At 40.0% G+C, this 16,269-nt stretch overlaps 1 protein-coding gene across 1 annotated transcript in view; it reads left to right on the forward strand.

Moving 5' to 3' along the window:
- The first annotated feature begins 4,026 nt into the window (after positions 1 to 4,026).
- LOC137284639 (uncharacterized) overlaps positions 4,027 to 16,269 on the forward strand; it is a 36,913-nt gene continuing 24,670 nt past the window's right edge. Inside the window, exon 1 of the mRNA XM_067816530.1 lies at positions 4,027 to 4,352. The gene's annotated coding sequence lies outside the window, so the exon portion shown is untranslated. The remainder of the gene's footprint in view (positions 4,353 to 16,269) is intronic.

Below are 16,269 nucleotides of genomic sequence, written 5' to 3' on the forward strand. Positions count from 1 at the left end.
TGCTAATAAATGGACCTTCTCCAAACATTCATACCGCTGGAATCCCCACATCTCTGAGCAGTATAATAAAATTGGTTGTATCTGGGTATCAAAGAGTTTAAAGAATATTTTATGTGGCATGGGTCCAACTTAATGAACAATTGAAATTACACTCATTAGGGCTTTCTTTGCACGCAATGATAAATCCTTGGTACATTTGTTTAAGTTCATAGTATGTGAAAACCAGATTCCTAAATATGAATAATGATCCACTACACTGACCAACTGACCATTTAATACCCATCTTTCTTTCAAAGCTATTGGACCACCCTTCCTAAAATTTACAATTTTAGTTTTATCTAGATTCACATATAATTTCATTCACTTGTGTATGCATTTAGAATATTGAGTTGCTTTTGGAGACCAGTCAAGTATCTGACACTAAAATAACATCGTCTGCAAACAGTAACATCAAAACTTCTATTAGATCTGGAAACATTTGGATGCCATTTTCACCATTTGAAGCCATTTCAAGGTATGATTCATTAATAAAACGTGAACATAAGATTGGACTCAGAATACAGCCCTGTCTTAGACCCAAAGGGCAATCAAAGAGATTTGTCACACCTTCCCTGCAACGAACACGTGATCTCACATTACGGTATATTGCTTTTATAATTGCAAAACTTTTCCCCAGTAGTCCAGCTTTCCGAAGACATTTCCATAACTTAGTTCGGTCAACTGAATCAAAATGACTATTTCATAACCATATGTACCTAGGTTAACAATGCTGTATGTCAGAAAGTTACATGGGCGATGGGTATCCAGTTGTTAGAGCGCCCTCTCGTCACACACAAGGCCCTATTCTCCACACGGGAACAATGCGTGAAGCCCATTTTCTGTGTCCTTCAGCGTGATAATATTGGTGGAATATTGCTAAGAGCGGCGTAAAGCTGAGCTCACTCATTCAGAAATGTACTAATGGTCCCGCTTATTGAAACCATAAATAATAAGTATTTTTTAATGTTCGATATTGAGCGGAAGAGGAAAACAATTGATTCGAACGTCAGCGAATCTAAAACCTTCGTGGTAACGACTAACATCCTATCTATGATATCGAAGGCTGAAGTAAGGCCACCTAATTGGATTACTTTGACATTCGTCTAAAAATTAGCAGGGGACCATTTTTGTACGGAGAAACTAAATACGATAAATTCGGCATTTATTTCCACCTCGTTAACAGGGTGTCCGCTCTGACCCAAAAAGTGGGCATTGTGAGCATGTTGTTCTGTTCCAATACCCTGATACCCAAATCTTCCAGTGGCATTCTCCACTGGTTAATGAATATCTCCTAGTTCATACATGTACTGTCCGTCCGTCTGTCCGCCTGTCCGCCAATAACTGGTTATGCTGTAACTGTGTTTTCTGGTGCCAAGTGATCATATAGCAGTTACATCTCCATATTGATACTTAAAAGCAGTCTAAGTTAACTTAGGCCAGGGATACTCTACAACTTCTATATAGACTCCCTGCTTAGGCTCAGTATTATTCGTTACCCTCTTCTACTCGGGTTTGTTAGACTTAGTATAGAAGTGTAACGAATAATATTGAGCCTAAGTTTGCTTAGACTGACTTAAAACGACAAGCCATAACATTGTATTAAGTGTTCTTTGTATCCTCATCAACCACCCACCCTCACCGTCCACCCCATCCTACACCTCCGAACCCTGAAGTCTGTTACTTTAATACTGGGACTTTTTCACCTGGGATATTTCCATTAACAAATGGGGTTCAGCTATGGCCCAGTTAGATTTCAACTGGGCATTCTTCAGTCTGAGGTACATTATCACTTTCTGAAACAAACGTGAACTGAATACTCTTTAGGAAACAAAGGTATCCTCTTTTACAGAAGCCAAGACTTATTAACAATCGCTTGTTTTTACTGGCCAAATGAATCAAGAAGGGTCAAGAGAATAGCATATTGTTGAGGACGCCATACTCGTCCGACAGCTGAATCCACAGTCTGACACAAATGATGAAGAGAATCCCAGATGACTGGTTATATCACCCCCTTCCAAAATAACCCGTGCCAGGAATTATTGTGACCGTGTTCATGGTCATGTCCCTTTGTAAACATTCGGGTTAGAATTGGTCTTCAGGAACCCATGCTTGTCTCCACCCGTGAAGCTAATGGTTAGAATGGATCTTCAGGAACCCATGCTTGTCTCCACCCGTGAAGGTAATGGTTAGAATTGGTCTTCAGCAATCATGCTTGTCTCCACCCGTGAAGTACGGGTTAGAATTGGTCTTCAGGAACCCATGCTTGTCTCCACCCGTGAAGGTAATGGTTAGAATTGGTCTTCAGCAATCATGCCTGTCTCCACCCGTGAAGGTACGGGTTAGAATTGATCTTCAGCAACCCAAGCTTGTCTCCACCCTTGAAGGTACGGGTCTTCTTCGGGTAATAAGAGGCGGCTTACATGATCGGGTGGTCAGGCTCGCTCACTTGGTTGACACATTTTATGGTATCTCATTTGTGTAAATCGATGCTCATGTTGTTAATCGCTGAATTTTCTGGTCGATTATGTACAGACTGTATTTCCTTATAGCTGAAATATTGCTGAGTTCGGCGTTAAAAATAAACCATCCAACCCTGAATGTTGAATTATGCAAACATATGTGTATATAAATAGATCGGGTTGTCAGGAAAGCATAACGTTTAAGTCACTGTAAACCAAAAGTCACTGTGTTCTGTAATCTGATTGGTTGAAAAACATGATCAAATGGTATTAGATTCCCGGAAACTGCAAGACTATTCACTGCGTATTGACACGTAAACAATTGTTTTGTTGCGTCATCAACAGTGGTGACGTCCTTCAAATCATTTTGTGACGTTAAGTTAGAATGACGTCACAAAAAAGCCACCTCAGATGCTACCATGGTAACCAGCTGAAACGGCCAGCTGATGACACTTCACTGCTGTACCCCTACTCGATGTAAACGAGTGCAGACAGTACAACCCTTTGGTTTACTTTTGTATTTACAATATCGATAATCATCATGTGTTGGCAAATTTCCGGGTGTTATTGAGTATTTGAAGCACGGGAATACATTTGGAACCGACGGCGTTAGCGTTATTCTAAATACTCAATAACACCCGGAAATTGGCCAACACATGATGTTTATCTCCAAATTGTGACCCGCGATTATAAATAGAGAATACTAAACTATGTCCCGTGTAATATCATATGTATAAAACATGTGATACAAAACCATTCACACGTTTCATAAATATGGTATCACCCGTGAAGGTCCCGGGATAGGCCTTCAGCATCCCATGCTTGCCATGGAAGGCGACTATGCTTGTCGTAAGAGGCGACTAACGGGATCGGGTGGTCAGGCTCGCTGACATTGGTTGACACATGTCATCGGTTCCCAATTGCGCAGATCGATGCTCATGTTGTTGATCACTGGATTGTCTGGTCCAGACTCGATTATTTTCAGACCACCGCCATATAGCTGGAATATTGCTGGGTGCGGCGTAAATTGTACTGTGTACCTTTCACGAATGAGTAACTTTCTAAACTAGTCCCGTATACCGACAAAAGCCAACCTCAAACCTGTTTTGTAGTTATTACGCAATATATTTCGCTCTAATAATTCACCGATGCATTAAAAATTCCACATGTCGAGCAAATGACTGCAGAATCTTAAGAGTGAATGCCTCTTTTTAATAAACATTCACCACCAAAGAGCATTTCCACTCATTAAATTTATATGTACTGGTCAAACACTTAATGACTGACGTGTAATTTTACATGCGCATATAACAGTGCAAGGAATCGATCTGACAATCAATAAATCGAACTCGTTTCCTGTACCGCTTCTGATCGAACTCCAATCAGCCAAGAAAGCTATCAATCTGAGCAAGTTGTTTCAGAGGCGTGCCGACGTGTTCAAGCGTCCCAGAGAGCAGAGCAAATCGCACGAACGCAGATAAGCAAACAATTTTGTGTCACGCCCCGTTGAGTTTTCACTGCGAATTACAAGACGGGGTTTTTGAAAGCTTATTCATGTATGTTATCGAACGCGGTGTGCCTGCTTAGCGCATATTAGTTGACGCTCTGTCATTGAAACCAGTCTTGCTGGGGAGAGCGTCGAGCTGGGAAACCAGTTGGGTTGGATTTTTACCGTCATTTTCAGTGATAACTGTGGTCAGAGGGAATTCGAAGTATCCGAGTGAGGTTAAGACCCGAGGGGCGAGTCGTGAGGACACTTAGGGGGTAACCCCGACCGTCCCCCACAGAACTTTCCGAATATAGGATTACTTACATCTGATGGGAAAACATAACCCTGCCATTTCTGTGATCGAGGTAAGCAGTGTACTTATATGCATGTAATCTGTAACGTTAATCCGTTCTGTAATGTTAATCCGTGTTTACCGTGGCTATGTTGTTGGTGGTATCTAATCGGTAATATTACGGGTAATTCCACCCGTGTTTACTGTTGGTGTGTTATCTATATAATCACAGCACCTTGGTAAACGGTACAGTTATTTTCGCCATCCCGGGCAGGCCCCACCCCCTTCACCGGTAAGATGATATAATTCTAATTCTTTATTCAAATACGTCACGGTGTGTGACGTTTCAGGCGATGGACGTTTATTTAATCCGTGTAAAAAAGCCACTCAGATTATAGAGTTGGTGGATTAGCTCGTCAAATATCAACGAGATTATAGTATAACGGGCATACGGATTAACGAGTATTAGACTTTAACGGCCGGTTGTTAAACATCAATACTATAACGATGAATTGGTTGTCAACAGCTCAACACGGATTTAAGCTGTAACGGGACTGTTAAACCATCAATATGGCCACATATATGTTATAGTTGTCGAGAAGTTATTTGTGATCTCAGACAGACGTACTCCCTTCAGATCGGCCTATATCTGTCATTGTCAAGACGAGGTGACAAGTGACATTGTATGATTCGCCTCGATGGAGGATTTGACAATAATAGACAAACCATTAGTACCACACATGAGAGAACTGTGCCGATAACATTAACACTGAGCTAAGTGTAGTCGAGCTTTGACCGGTCAAAACATTCCTTGACGTTATTGCAAGCGATCAACGCCATCGTGAAGTCTTAAAGATCCAGTACATTTGTTTACATTCACAGAATATATTAATACTTGTTATGCTTTACCGATGAATATAAAATGCAACAGAGGGGACTGTGGACCTGACAAAATCAGGTTCGTTTATTATTATCATTATTATGTTATTGTTTGATATATAAACCTATTAATGTATATGCGAGCCAAGAAAGAGGTGAACGTATGCGACAAAAATACTACTGGATGACAACTTTCTTTCTACAACTTTCTATGAGTGTATTCTGCATATAATAATCTTTATCAGTTCTCCCTCATAACAGATATCCTGCATTGTAAACCAAAAGTTACTGTGTTGTGTAATCTGATTGGTTGAAAAACATGATCAAATGGTATTAGATCCCCGGAAACTGAAAGACTATTCACCGCGTATTGACACGTAAACAATTGTTTTGTTGTGTCATCAACAGTGGTGACGTCATTCAAATCATATTGTGACGTTAAGTTAGAATGACGTCACAAATGAGCAACTCCAGATGCTACCATGAGAACCAACTGAAACGGCCAACTGATGACACTTCACTGCTGTGTCCGTATTCGATGTAAACGAGTGCAGACACTAAAACCCCTTTGGTTTACTTTTGTGTTTACAATGTAAACTGACGCCGTCGGTTCCAAATGCATTCCCGTGCTTCAAATACTCAATAACACCCGGAAATTGGCCAACACATGATGTTTATCTCCTAAATTACATATTTACTACTCACTAGTGTAAATGTAGCCACTTACTTCAGTCAACTGGTCTCAACTAGATTTTGCAAGATATCCCATACTGTTTAAGGGTACTGTTTTCGCATGTACTGATGTGTTGGAAAACGATTTCGTAACACTGAAGGCCTATTGTCATGAGTTCAATAAATGATAAATTTCAGGGAATATTCTTAAAACTTTTCACCAAAACATAGCTGTTCACATGCATAATATTTGCACGTGCTTTTCCACAATTTTGATGCATTGATAATCGTGAAATTTATCTGCATAAAGTTTGCAGCTGGTTTCCCAAGCTGGTGGGGAGATTCATCTTTGATGTAAATATACATAACTATAGACATAGTGAGTGTTTTAAGTGAGTCTAAATTTTTTATGGGTAGCACACATGTGCATTCAGTCCTCTTCGATACAGTCATATACATACATGTAGTTCATGATGAGGTGTACCCTTCATAGCCTCACAACCCGAGCCATAAAGCTTAATCAAATCTTTGTACAGCGTGTCTGTGATATAAAATATTCATTAATATAGAAAGCCGCTCTATAAAATGATCAACATATATTGATCGACTACGTGGGATCACTAACATATCGCATTCCTAGGACCGATATACACGGATACATAGAGAATACTCAACGATGTGTCATGTTCGTCGTTAGATACCAATACCATGTACGAGTTATCATAAATATGGTATTACACGGGACACTGTTCATTATTTTATTTATTAGTCCCCCACCATTAGCAAAATAATACTGAGCATTGTAAACCAAAAGTCACTGTGTTCTGTAATCTGATTGGTTGAAAAACATCATCGAATTAGGAGATAAACATCATGTGTTTGCCTATTTCCGGGTGTTATTGAGTATTTGAAGCACGGGAATGCATTTGGAACCGACGGCGTCTGGAGTTGCTCATTTGTGACGTCATTCTAACTTTACGTCACAATATGATTTGAATGACGTCACCACTGTTGATGACACAAAAAACAATTGTTTACGTGTCAATACGCAGTGAATAGTCTTGCAGTTTCCGGGATTCTAATACCATTTGATCATGTTTTTCAACCAATCAGATTACAGAACACAGTGACTTTGGGTTTACAATGGTACTTGATTCCCTTAAATTACAAGACTGTCCACTGCGTATTGACACGTAGAAACATCGCAAACAATTGTTTTGTTTGTGTCATCGGCAGTGGTGACGTCATTCAAATCATATTGTGACGTAAGGTTAGAATGACGTCACAAATGAGCAGCTCCAGATGCTGCCGTGGGAACCAGCTGAAACGGCAAGCTGATGACACTTCACTGCTGTATCCATACTCGATGTAAACGAGTGCAGGCAATGGTTACAATGTCGATAAACATCGTGTGTTGGCCAGTTTCCGGGTGTTATTGAGTATTTGAACGACAGGAATACATTTGGAACCGACGGCGTTAGCCGGAGGTTTCAACTGAAATTTTTCCTTGCTTCAAATACTCAGTAACACACTGAAATTGGCCAACACATGATGTTTATCTCCTAAATGTGTAATGACAGTTAAAAAAAAACTTAAACAGTGATATCTTCAAATGGTGAGTAATAACTGTCTGGGGCCGAGAAACTACATGTCTGAACTACATGGACAGAAATTAAAGAGACGTAACTTTATACGAAAAGGTGGCATTTGAGAAAAGCAAAAATCGACACCGAGGGAGACAAACCATTGGCATACTCCCTTAGAATCAACCCCGGCATTTTGGTTGACGCAGATGCAGTATGACAATGATGGCTGATGCTTTACGTTGACATGTAAACTGAATATGTTTGTTTCGACAACCCCATTCACACTTTTAGATCGTCACGCCGCATGCGTGTGGTATCTATTTACACTCACAAACGGGTGTGTTGAGTTTTAGCGTTAGATTTCAGGTGGGTCATCATGTACTTGAACCGTTGCCTACCCTTGCATGAAGCCATTATGCTACAGATGATATTTGTCACAAGCTCGTGAGTAAGTTTGACACGTCTCTGTGCTACAATTATGGGGTTGTAGCAGTTTAGTGCAAGCTTTACATTACAAAAGCTATAGATGATTTGCGGGTACGTTCATTCTAGATATGGGTACAGCAAATCCTTCACGTTGCAAAGTTGTATACGAACTACGTTCACGTCGGATGTGTTCCACAATATAAACCACAGCACATCGTCCAGTAGCACATCATCTATGGTATCCGGTTTGAATCCCTGACATAGGGAACCCGTGAACATCCGGGTTAGAATTGATCTTCAGCAACCCATGCTTGGAGTAAGAGGCGACCCGCTGAGGTTGGTTGACAGACCCGCTGAGGTTGGTTGACACCTGTCATCGTGTCACAATTGAGTAGATCGATGCACATGCTGTTGATCACTGGATTGTCTGGTCCGGACTCCAGACGCCATATAGCTAGAATGCTGCTGAGTGCTTAAACTCACTCACTCACTATAACATGTTATACAAGGTAGTTGTTTTAGGTTACAGTAGCTCTAGCTCCCGTCTTGTCATTAGAACAGCCAAAACTCTTTCAATACTCACGAGTATCCATTGTACCATTCTGGCTGTTTGATGAGCATGAGTCTATTAATCGTCACTAAATAGTGATGATACCATGTGTTCGCGAAAAGGTAGGCGTATCCCCTTGTCCCAGTAAGAAATTCGTTAACCGAACCATACCCGTAGGAATAGTGTCATCAATGTACCATTCTGGCTGTTTGATGAGCATGAGTCTATTAATCGTCACTAAATAGTGATGATACCATGTGTTCGCGAAAAGGTAGGCGTATCCCCTTGTCCCAGTAAGAAATTCGTTAACCGAACCATACCCGTAGGAATAGTGTCATCAATGTCACACTGAACTGTGTTCTCTTATAAGTAATTTAATGAGAATGCGTTATGCGTGTACTTTGTTGGCACTAGATACTAGATGCTGCTGTCACTACTTCTCAAAATGAATATGCCCCAGGCAGTGTTTAGTATCTTGTCTAAAGGATTAGATACTGGTCGGGGCGGTGGTTACATCAAAGGGATAGGGCGTCACCAACAGTCAGTTCAACACCGTCACACCTCCCAGTACAGTTACTTACCTGAAAGTACAGTGGGTGCGACGGGTACAGTACTTCAAAACTTGTTATCGTTGAATGGCACGTCGATTGCAATGGAACATGACTATGCGTATGGTTATATCTCTTTATCCTGGCCACACTATACAAAACCTGTCAACACTGTGTGATACGTAGGCCTCACTAAGCGGAGATATGTGGAAAGTTGTGCTTAGCTATCTCGAAGTTCTGGCGACGTTGTTGAAAACAGCACAGCTATATTGCACGTAGACCTCACTAAGCGGGGATATGTGGAAAGTTGTGCTTAGCTATCTCGAAGTTCTGGCCACGTTGTTGAAAACATCGCATCTATATTGCACGTAGACCTCACTAAGCGGGGATATGTGGAAAGTTGTGCTTAGCTACCTCGAAGTTCTGGCCACGTTGTTGAAAACAGCACAGCTATATTGCACGTAGACCTCACTAAGCGGGGATATGTGGAAAGTTGTACTTCGCTATCTCGAAGTTCTGGTGTCGTTGTTGAAAACTTATCACCGCTGTATGACACGTCAAGCCCACGAAGCAAGGATATTTGGAAAATTGTAGGTCGTTATTTCGAAGCCACGTTGTATGAAGCATAGCTTAGTGAATAAGTGCCAAATTATCAGTAGTTAGAGATAAACAGTGTGTCAGTATTGGATCTTCAGAACATGTGGAGTTAACAGATATCGAGTTAAGAGATGTCTGATGTGCGTGACACATGTTCTCGTTATGGCCAGTATCATTTACTTTGTAAAAGTTTGTTAAAGACAGATCTCTGAATAATGCTTCATCATATCTGGAATTGATGGTATCTGCCGTGATTGTCCACCAACATCTACATGAACTTCGAGTTTGACAAATGAATGTCGATTGATGACACATTAAGTTTGATTCATGGCGTCTCTGTATTTTGACACATAATGATACAGCCACCGCTATTTGGAAACATATTTTTACTTATTAAGATAAAATGAAAATATATACATTTTCCTGATGAGTGTAAATATATTGACGTGATTGCAAAAATAACAATGACAAGTAACATTAATGAACAAAATGCAGAAATATGATAATAAAGTCGTAAACAGCTGATTCGCAATAGCTCAGCCATTGTCATGCTTGAGACATTGTCATGGGACTAGTATGTCCCTTGGTTGCTATTTCAGATAGAACATCTGTAACATGGCATGTCTTTAGGCTATGTATCGGCGATTGATGGATTAGACATGGGCACAACAAAGCATTTAGGAGATCATATGTAAAAGTAAAACCATACGACATATTTACCGTGTTTCAAAAAGAAACAAGTGAAAAAAGACTGACGAAAGTATTTTCCTTATTTGAAGAAATAGAAATTAATAAACATTATTTCTTTTTGCTTTTCGTGTGTCAGTCTTTATCAAATACTTGTAGTTACTGAATTACAGTTATAACTGGAGGCCAGCTATAACAGGTAGTGACTGACAATCCTTGGGTTCTTAGTTTTACATCGCACTCAGCAAATTCCAGCTGGAACCAGCTGGACCCATCTCACATAACAAAACCGCACTATCAATCACAGTCGGAAATCTAAAATGTTTACAACAAAATGTTTATAACATAGAATGCCGGTATTTTCATTCACGCATTAGCCAAGCCAGTTCGTGTCAACCTGCCATTAAACGATATTCGCAACGAACAAGCACCTTTGACAGGAGCCAAATCTGGCGTTAAGCTTTAAGACTGTAAATACCTATTCTTGTGAGACTTCAGTGTTTATTGCTACGCCCAGAATGTTATTGTGGGCATCACAATACATGTGTTTTACACATTGCCTCGACGTCCGACACTTACTATGAAGCTGGCCACAACGTGCCCGGGCGTTGAATGGAACGGTACGCATGATCAAGGTGTATCTATAGAGACCTTTAAGCTGATATCGACATCATATACCAAAATTTGAACATTAAATTCGTTTTATTCCATTTATTGTGTACGGAAGGTCATAGACCGATGTTCTAGCGAGGTATGGTCCACACTCGATTATTTACAGACATTCGCCATATGGCGAAAAGAATAAACCAATCAATCAACATATATAGACCACATTTCCTATACATAAAATAATGACCAAATTAAATCTAAATCAAACTAGTGGGCGAGCTGTCTATGGCTAGTGATCCAACGAGGTTGAGGTGCCGTGATCGAGCCCACCTGTGACCGTGCGTAAAAACCTTGGTGTCAGCTTTCTGTGCAGACTCTTCCAGAGTGTCACAACCGTTTGTGTACAGTACGCACCCTTGTGCACTTAAAGAACCCACGAATCCACATGGTTGCCAAATAGATACCCGCAAACACCTAGTTGAGGGTACAGCGACGTGCAGTAGACATGAAAAAAGTACCTTGACTATGTGTCCCAGTCCACCCAGGTGTAAAAGCATATTTAACTTTGTTATGTGAATATGAACTTGGTGAGCCTAGTGACTGCAAGAGTTGTATGATCCTCAGGGAGTTGAGACTGACAATACGAAATGGCGTTGAGACTGACACCCTGTGATCGAAGGAAAAAACAAAGGGGGCTGTGAGCGGCCTCGCTGGAACTCGGCATTTAAAAAATAGACCTTTTGATAACAGTCATACGTGTTATAAATCATGTGGTCTGAATAATGACCAGAATGTCACTTTACGATTTACTTTATGTCAAATATATTGTACATATTCGAGTCACAAAGAGTGCTTCAAAACCCAGGAACAAAATCACTTCTCTTCGACATTATAAACTTTGTGGGCGATAATAGCATATGTTGTTTGGCTCACATTCTGTTGACAAAACACTCTCCTCCATGGCGCACAAATGCCGTATTTCGTTACACGGCTATAACACAGAGACATACAGTATATACGTGTTGTAATACGACCCTGCTTGAAACCACACCGCGGTACATTGGGAAGGAAAGAGTGCACATTCAAGCCTTTGTTATCCGCTGTTCACAGGAGATCCTGGGACTTATACTTGTTGGCTTGCACTTGATATAACCAACACACTTTTAGAGGTGGAACGGGGGCGTGGGAAGGCGAGACAAAGTCAACGGGAGGCGTGTTATCATGTCCTATTGACCAAGCCAACATCTGTTTAATAGACTATAGACCATGACGTCTCTATATTTACATTGCACAAGCGGGACAAAAAATTTGTCAAACAAAATCCATGATTTACTTTATAATGATGGATTATGTGAAGCCTAGGTCTGTCATTTACTTCGCGGAATAAGGTTATCTCAGCTATATCTTCCATTACGTATGCAATAACACGTCGTATCAAACCCAGGGCCAAGATAAAAGTTACGGGCGTATTTGTTGACTGGGTCATTACATGTGATGGTTCGTGTTTATCTCGATTTGATTTGTTTGTCTAGACGGTTTGACTTAGGTTCTTTAGTTAGTCAGAACACAAAGGAAAACACAGGCAATGAAAGCGAAGCCATATATATATATATATATTCAGATACCGCACCCATTGCTACTTTAAAAATGGTAACAATGCCCAGCCCGGTTGGTCCGATCGTTGGTCTGTGCTGTCCAGGAATATATATATATATTCCCATGTGAACATTAAATCGAATGAAAACATATTTCTTCATTATAATTTTCACGACACACCCTAAAATATTATAATGTGAAATTGATCCTTACTTCACACAGTGCTCGAAGTCCGGACGTATTTCTTCAGTTAGTCACGTTCCTGTTCTTTCTTCGAAATCTAAAACCACCTTAATTTTCACTGTACACATCATTGTACGGATGATTGCTCTGTGACGAAAATGTAACATGCTACTTAAAAAATGATTACAATGCCCAACCCGGTTGGTCCGTTCGTTGGTCTATGTTGTCCAGAATTCTATTCAGGCGCCTTATTTTGCAGTAAAAATACCTTTAAGTTGACTTCAGAATAAATAAATAAATAAATAAATAAATAAATAAATAAATAAATAAATAAATAAATAAATAAATAAATAAATAAATAAATAAATAAATAAATAAATAAATAAATAAATGTGATGATGGGAAGCATGACGTCATTTTATAAGCATCTCATAAACTGAACACTAAACTCTTTCATTTGTTTAGTTAACCATGACATGTCACAGAGAAAGTATGTACATACCATAATTTTAAATAGTGCTAACGAAACGAAATATTATGCCCATAACCATTCTAAGATATACCTAGTCTTGCAGTTTCGACTGTTCTCAGCACCTTGCCCGTTTAACTAATCTCACCGGGAGCAATGAATCGATAACGGATCAGTTGACTGACTACTGCTCTCACATCAGATATCACTGAGAGAGACGGCTTAGAAACCGTAATCATAGGCTGTGATCGAATCTTGGCATTGTAGATTTAATTCTAATAAGCAGGGTTTATTATTCGACAGCGAAAGGCTTTTAGTGGGCACAGGTACATTAACGACCTGTTTTAAAAAGCTCATTGACAATGTTCTAGGCACCGGACAACGTTCAGGGCGAACTTTCCCTGTTGACACTATGGACATGATAATCGGTACACATTTGCTCGCATGGCAGTCTCTGAGTGTGATACTTAATGCCCATATTAGGAGTATTCATGGAATGCTATTGTCGATGTAAGATTTTGTTGTACACAGTTTGTGATATTAAATGTGCTTGCGCGAATGTTGGTTAATGGGGCCCTGACTAACTCAAGTAAGTTATCTTCCAAAAAGGTATATTTTTTCAATGTTGAAATGACAGAGTGGAATAAGGTAAATATGCCCATTGGGATTTCATAAATGACATGTAATATGTAAGGAATAAATATACAACTGGCGCTCTGTCTGTTCCTCAGTATACACCTATAAACACCATACATGACATGTACCAAGTACGGAATAATGCACACTTGGCGTTCTGTCTGTTCCTCTTATAACAGTATACACCTATAAACACCATACATGACATGTACCAAGTACGGAATAATGCACACTTGGCGCTCTGTCTGTTCCTCTTATAACAGTATACACCTATAAACACCATACATGACATGTACCAAGTACGGAATAATGCACACTTGGCGCTCTGTCTGTTCCTCTTATAACAGTATACACCTATAAACACCATACATGACATGTACCAAGTACGAGATAATGCACACTTGGCGCTCTGTCTGTTCCTCTTATAACAGTATACACCTATAAACACCATACATGACATGTACCAAGTACGAGATAATGTACACCTGGCGCTCTGTCTGTTCCTCTTATAACAGTATACACCTATAAACACCATACATGACATGTACCAAGTACGAGATAATGTACACCTGGCGTTCTGTCTGTTCCTCTTATAACAGTATACACCTATAAACACCATACATGACATGTACCAAGTACGGAATAATGCACACTTGGCGTTCTGTCTGTTCCTCTTATAACAGTATACACCTATAAACACCATACATGACATGTACCAAGTACGAGATAATGCACACTTGGCGCTCTGTCTGTTCCTCTTATAACAGTATACACCTATAAACACCATACATGACATGTACCAAGTACGGAATAATGCACACTTGGCGTTCTGTCTGTTCCTCTTATAACAGTATACACCTATAAACACCATACATGACATGTACCAAGTACGGAATAATGCACACTTGGCGTTCTGTCTGTTCCTCTTATAACAGTATACACCTATAAACACCATACATGACATGTACCAAGTACGAGATAATGTACACTTGGCGCTCTGTCTGTTCCTCTTATAACAGTATACACCTATAAACACCATACATGACATGTACCAAGTACGGAATAATGCACACTTGGCGTTCTGTCTGTTCCTCTTATAACAGTATACACCTATAAACACCATACATGACATGTACCAAGTACGAGATAATGTACACCTGGCGCTCTGTCTGTTCCTCTTACAACAGTATACACCTATAAACACCATACATGACATGTACCAAGTACGGAATAATGCACACTTGGCGTTCTGTCTGTTCCTCTTATAACAGTATACACCTATAAACACCATACATGACATGTACCAAGTACGGAATAATGCACACTTGGCGTTCTGTCTGTTCCTCTTATAACAGTATACACCTATAAACACCATACATGACATGTACCAAGTACGGAATAATGCACACTTGGCGCTCTGTCTGTTCCTCTTATAACAGTATACACCTATAAACACCATACATGACATGTACCAAGTACGAGATAATGCACACTTGGCGCTCTGTCTGTTCCTCTTATAACAGTATACACCTATAAACACCATACATGACATGTACCAAGTACGAGATAATGTACACTTGGCGCTCTGTCTGTTCCTCTTATAACAGTATACACCTATAAACACCATACATGACATGTACCAAGTACGAGATAATGTACACCTGGCGCTCTGTCTGTTCCTCTTATAACAGTATACACCTATAAACACCATACATGACATGTACCAAGTACGAGATAATGTACACCTGGCGTTCTGTCTGTTCCTCTTATAACAGTATACACCTATAAACACCATACATGACATGTACCAAGTACGGAATAATGCACACTTGGCGCTCTGTCTGTTCCTCTAATAACAGTATACACCTATAAACACCATACATGACATGTACCAAGTACGAGATAATGCACACTTGGCGCTCTGTCTGTTCCTCTTATAACAGTATACACCTATAAACACCATACATGACATGTACCAAGTACGAGATAATGTACACCTGGCGCTCTGTCTGTTCCTCTTATAACAGTATACACCTATAAACACCATACATGACATGTACCAAGTACGAGATAATGCACACTTGGCGTTCTGTCTGTTCCTCTTATAACAGTATACACCTATAAACACCATACATGACATGTACCAAGTACGAGATAATGTACACCTGGCGTTCTGTCTGTTCCTCTTATAACAGTATACACCTATAAACACCATACATGACATGTACCAAGTACGAGATAATGTACACCTGGCGCTCTGTCTGTTCCTCTTATAACAGTATACACCTATAAACACCATACATGACATGTACCAAGTACGAGATAATGTACACCTGGCGCTCTGTCTGTTCCTCTTATAACAGTATACACCTATAAACACCATACATGACATGTACCAAGTACGAGATAATGTACACCTGGCGCTCTGTCTGTTCCTCTTATAACAGTATACACCTATAAACACCATACATGACATGTACCAAGTACGAGATAATGTACACCTGGCGCTCTGTCTGTTCCTCTTATAACAGTATACACCTATAAACACCATA

The sequence above is a fragment of the Haliotis asinina genome, chromosome 5 (genome assembly GCF_037392515.1).
Source record: "Haliotis asinina isolate JCU_RB_2024 chromosome 5, JCU_Hal_asi_v2, whole genome shotgun sequence".
Classification (NCBI taxonomy): domain Eukaryota; kingdom Metazoa; phylum Mollusca; class Gastropoda; order Lepetellida; family Haliotidae; genus Haliotis; species Haliotis asinina.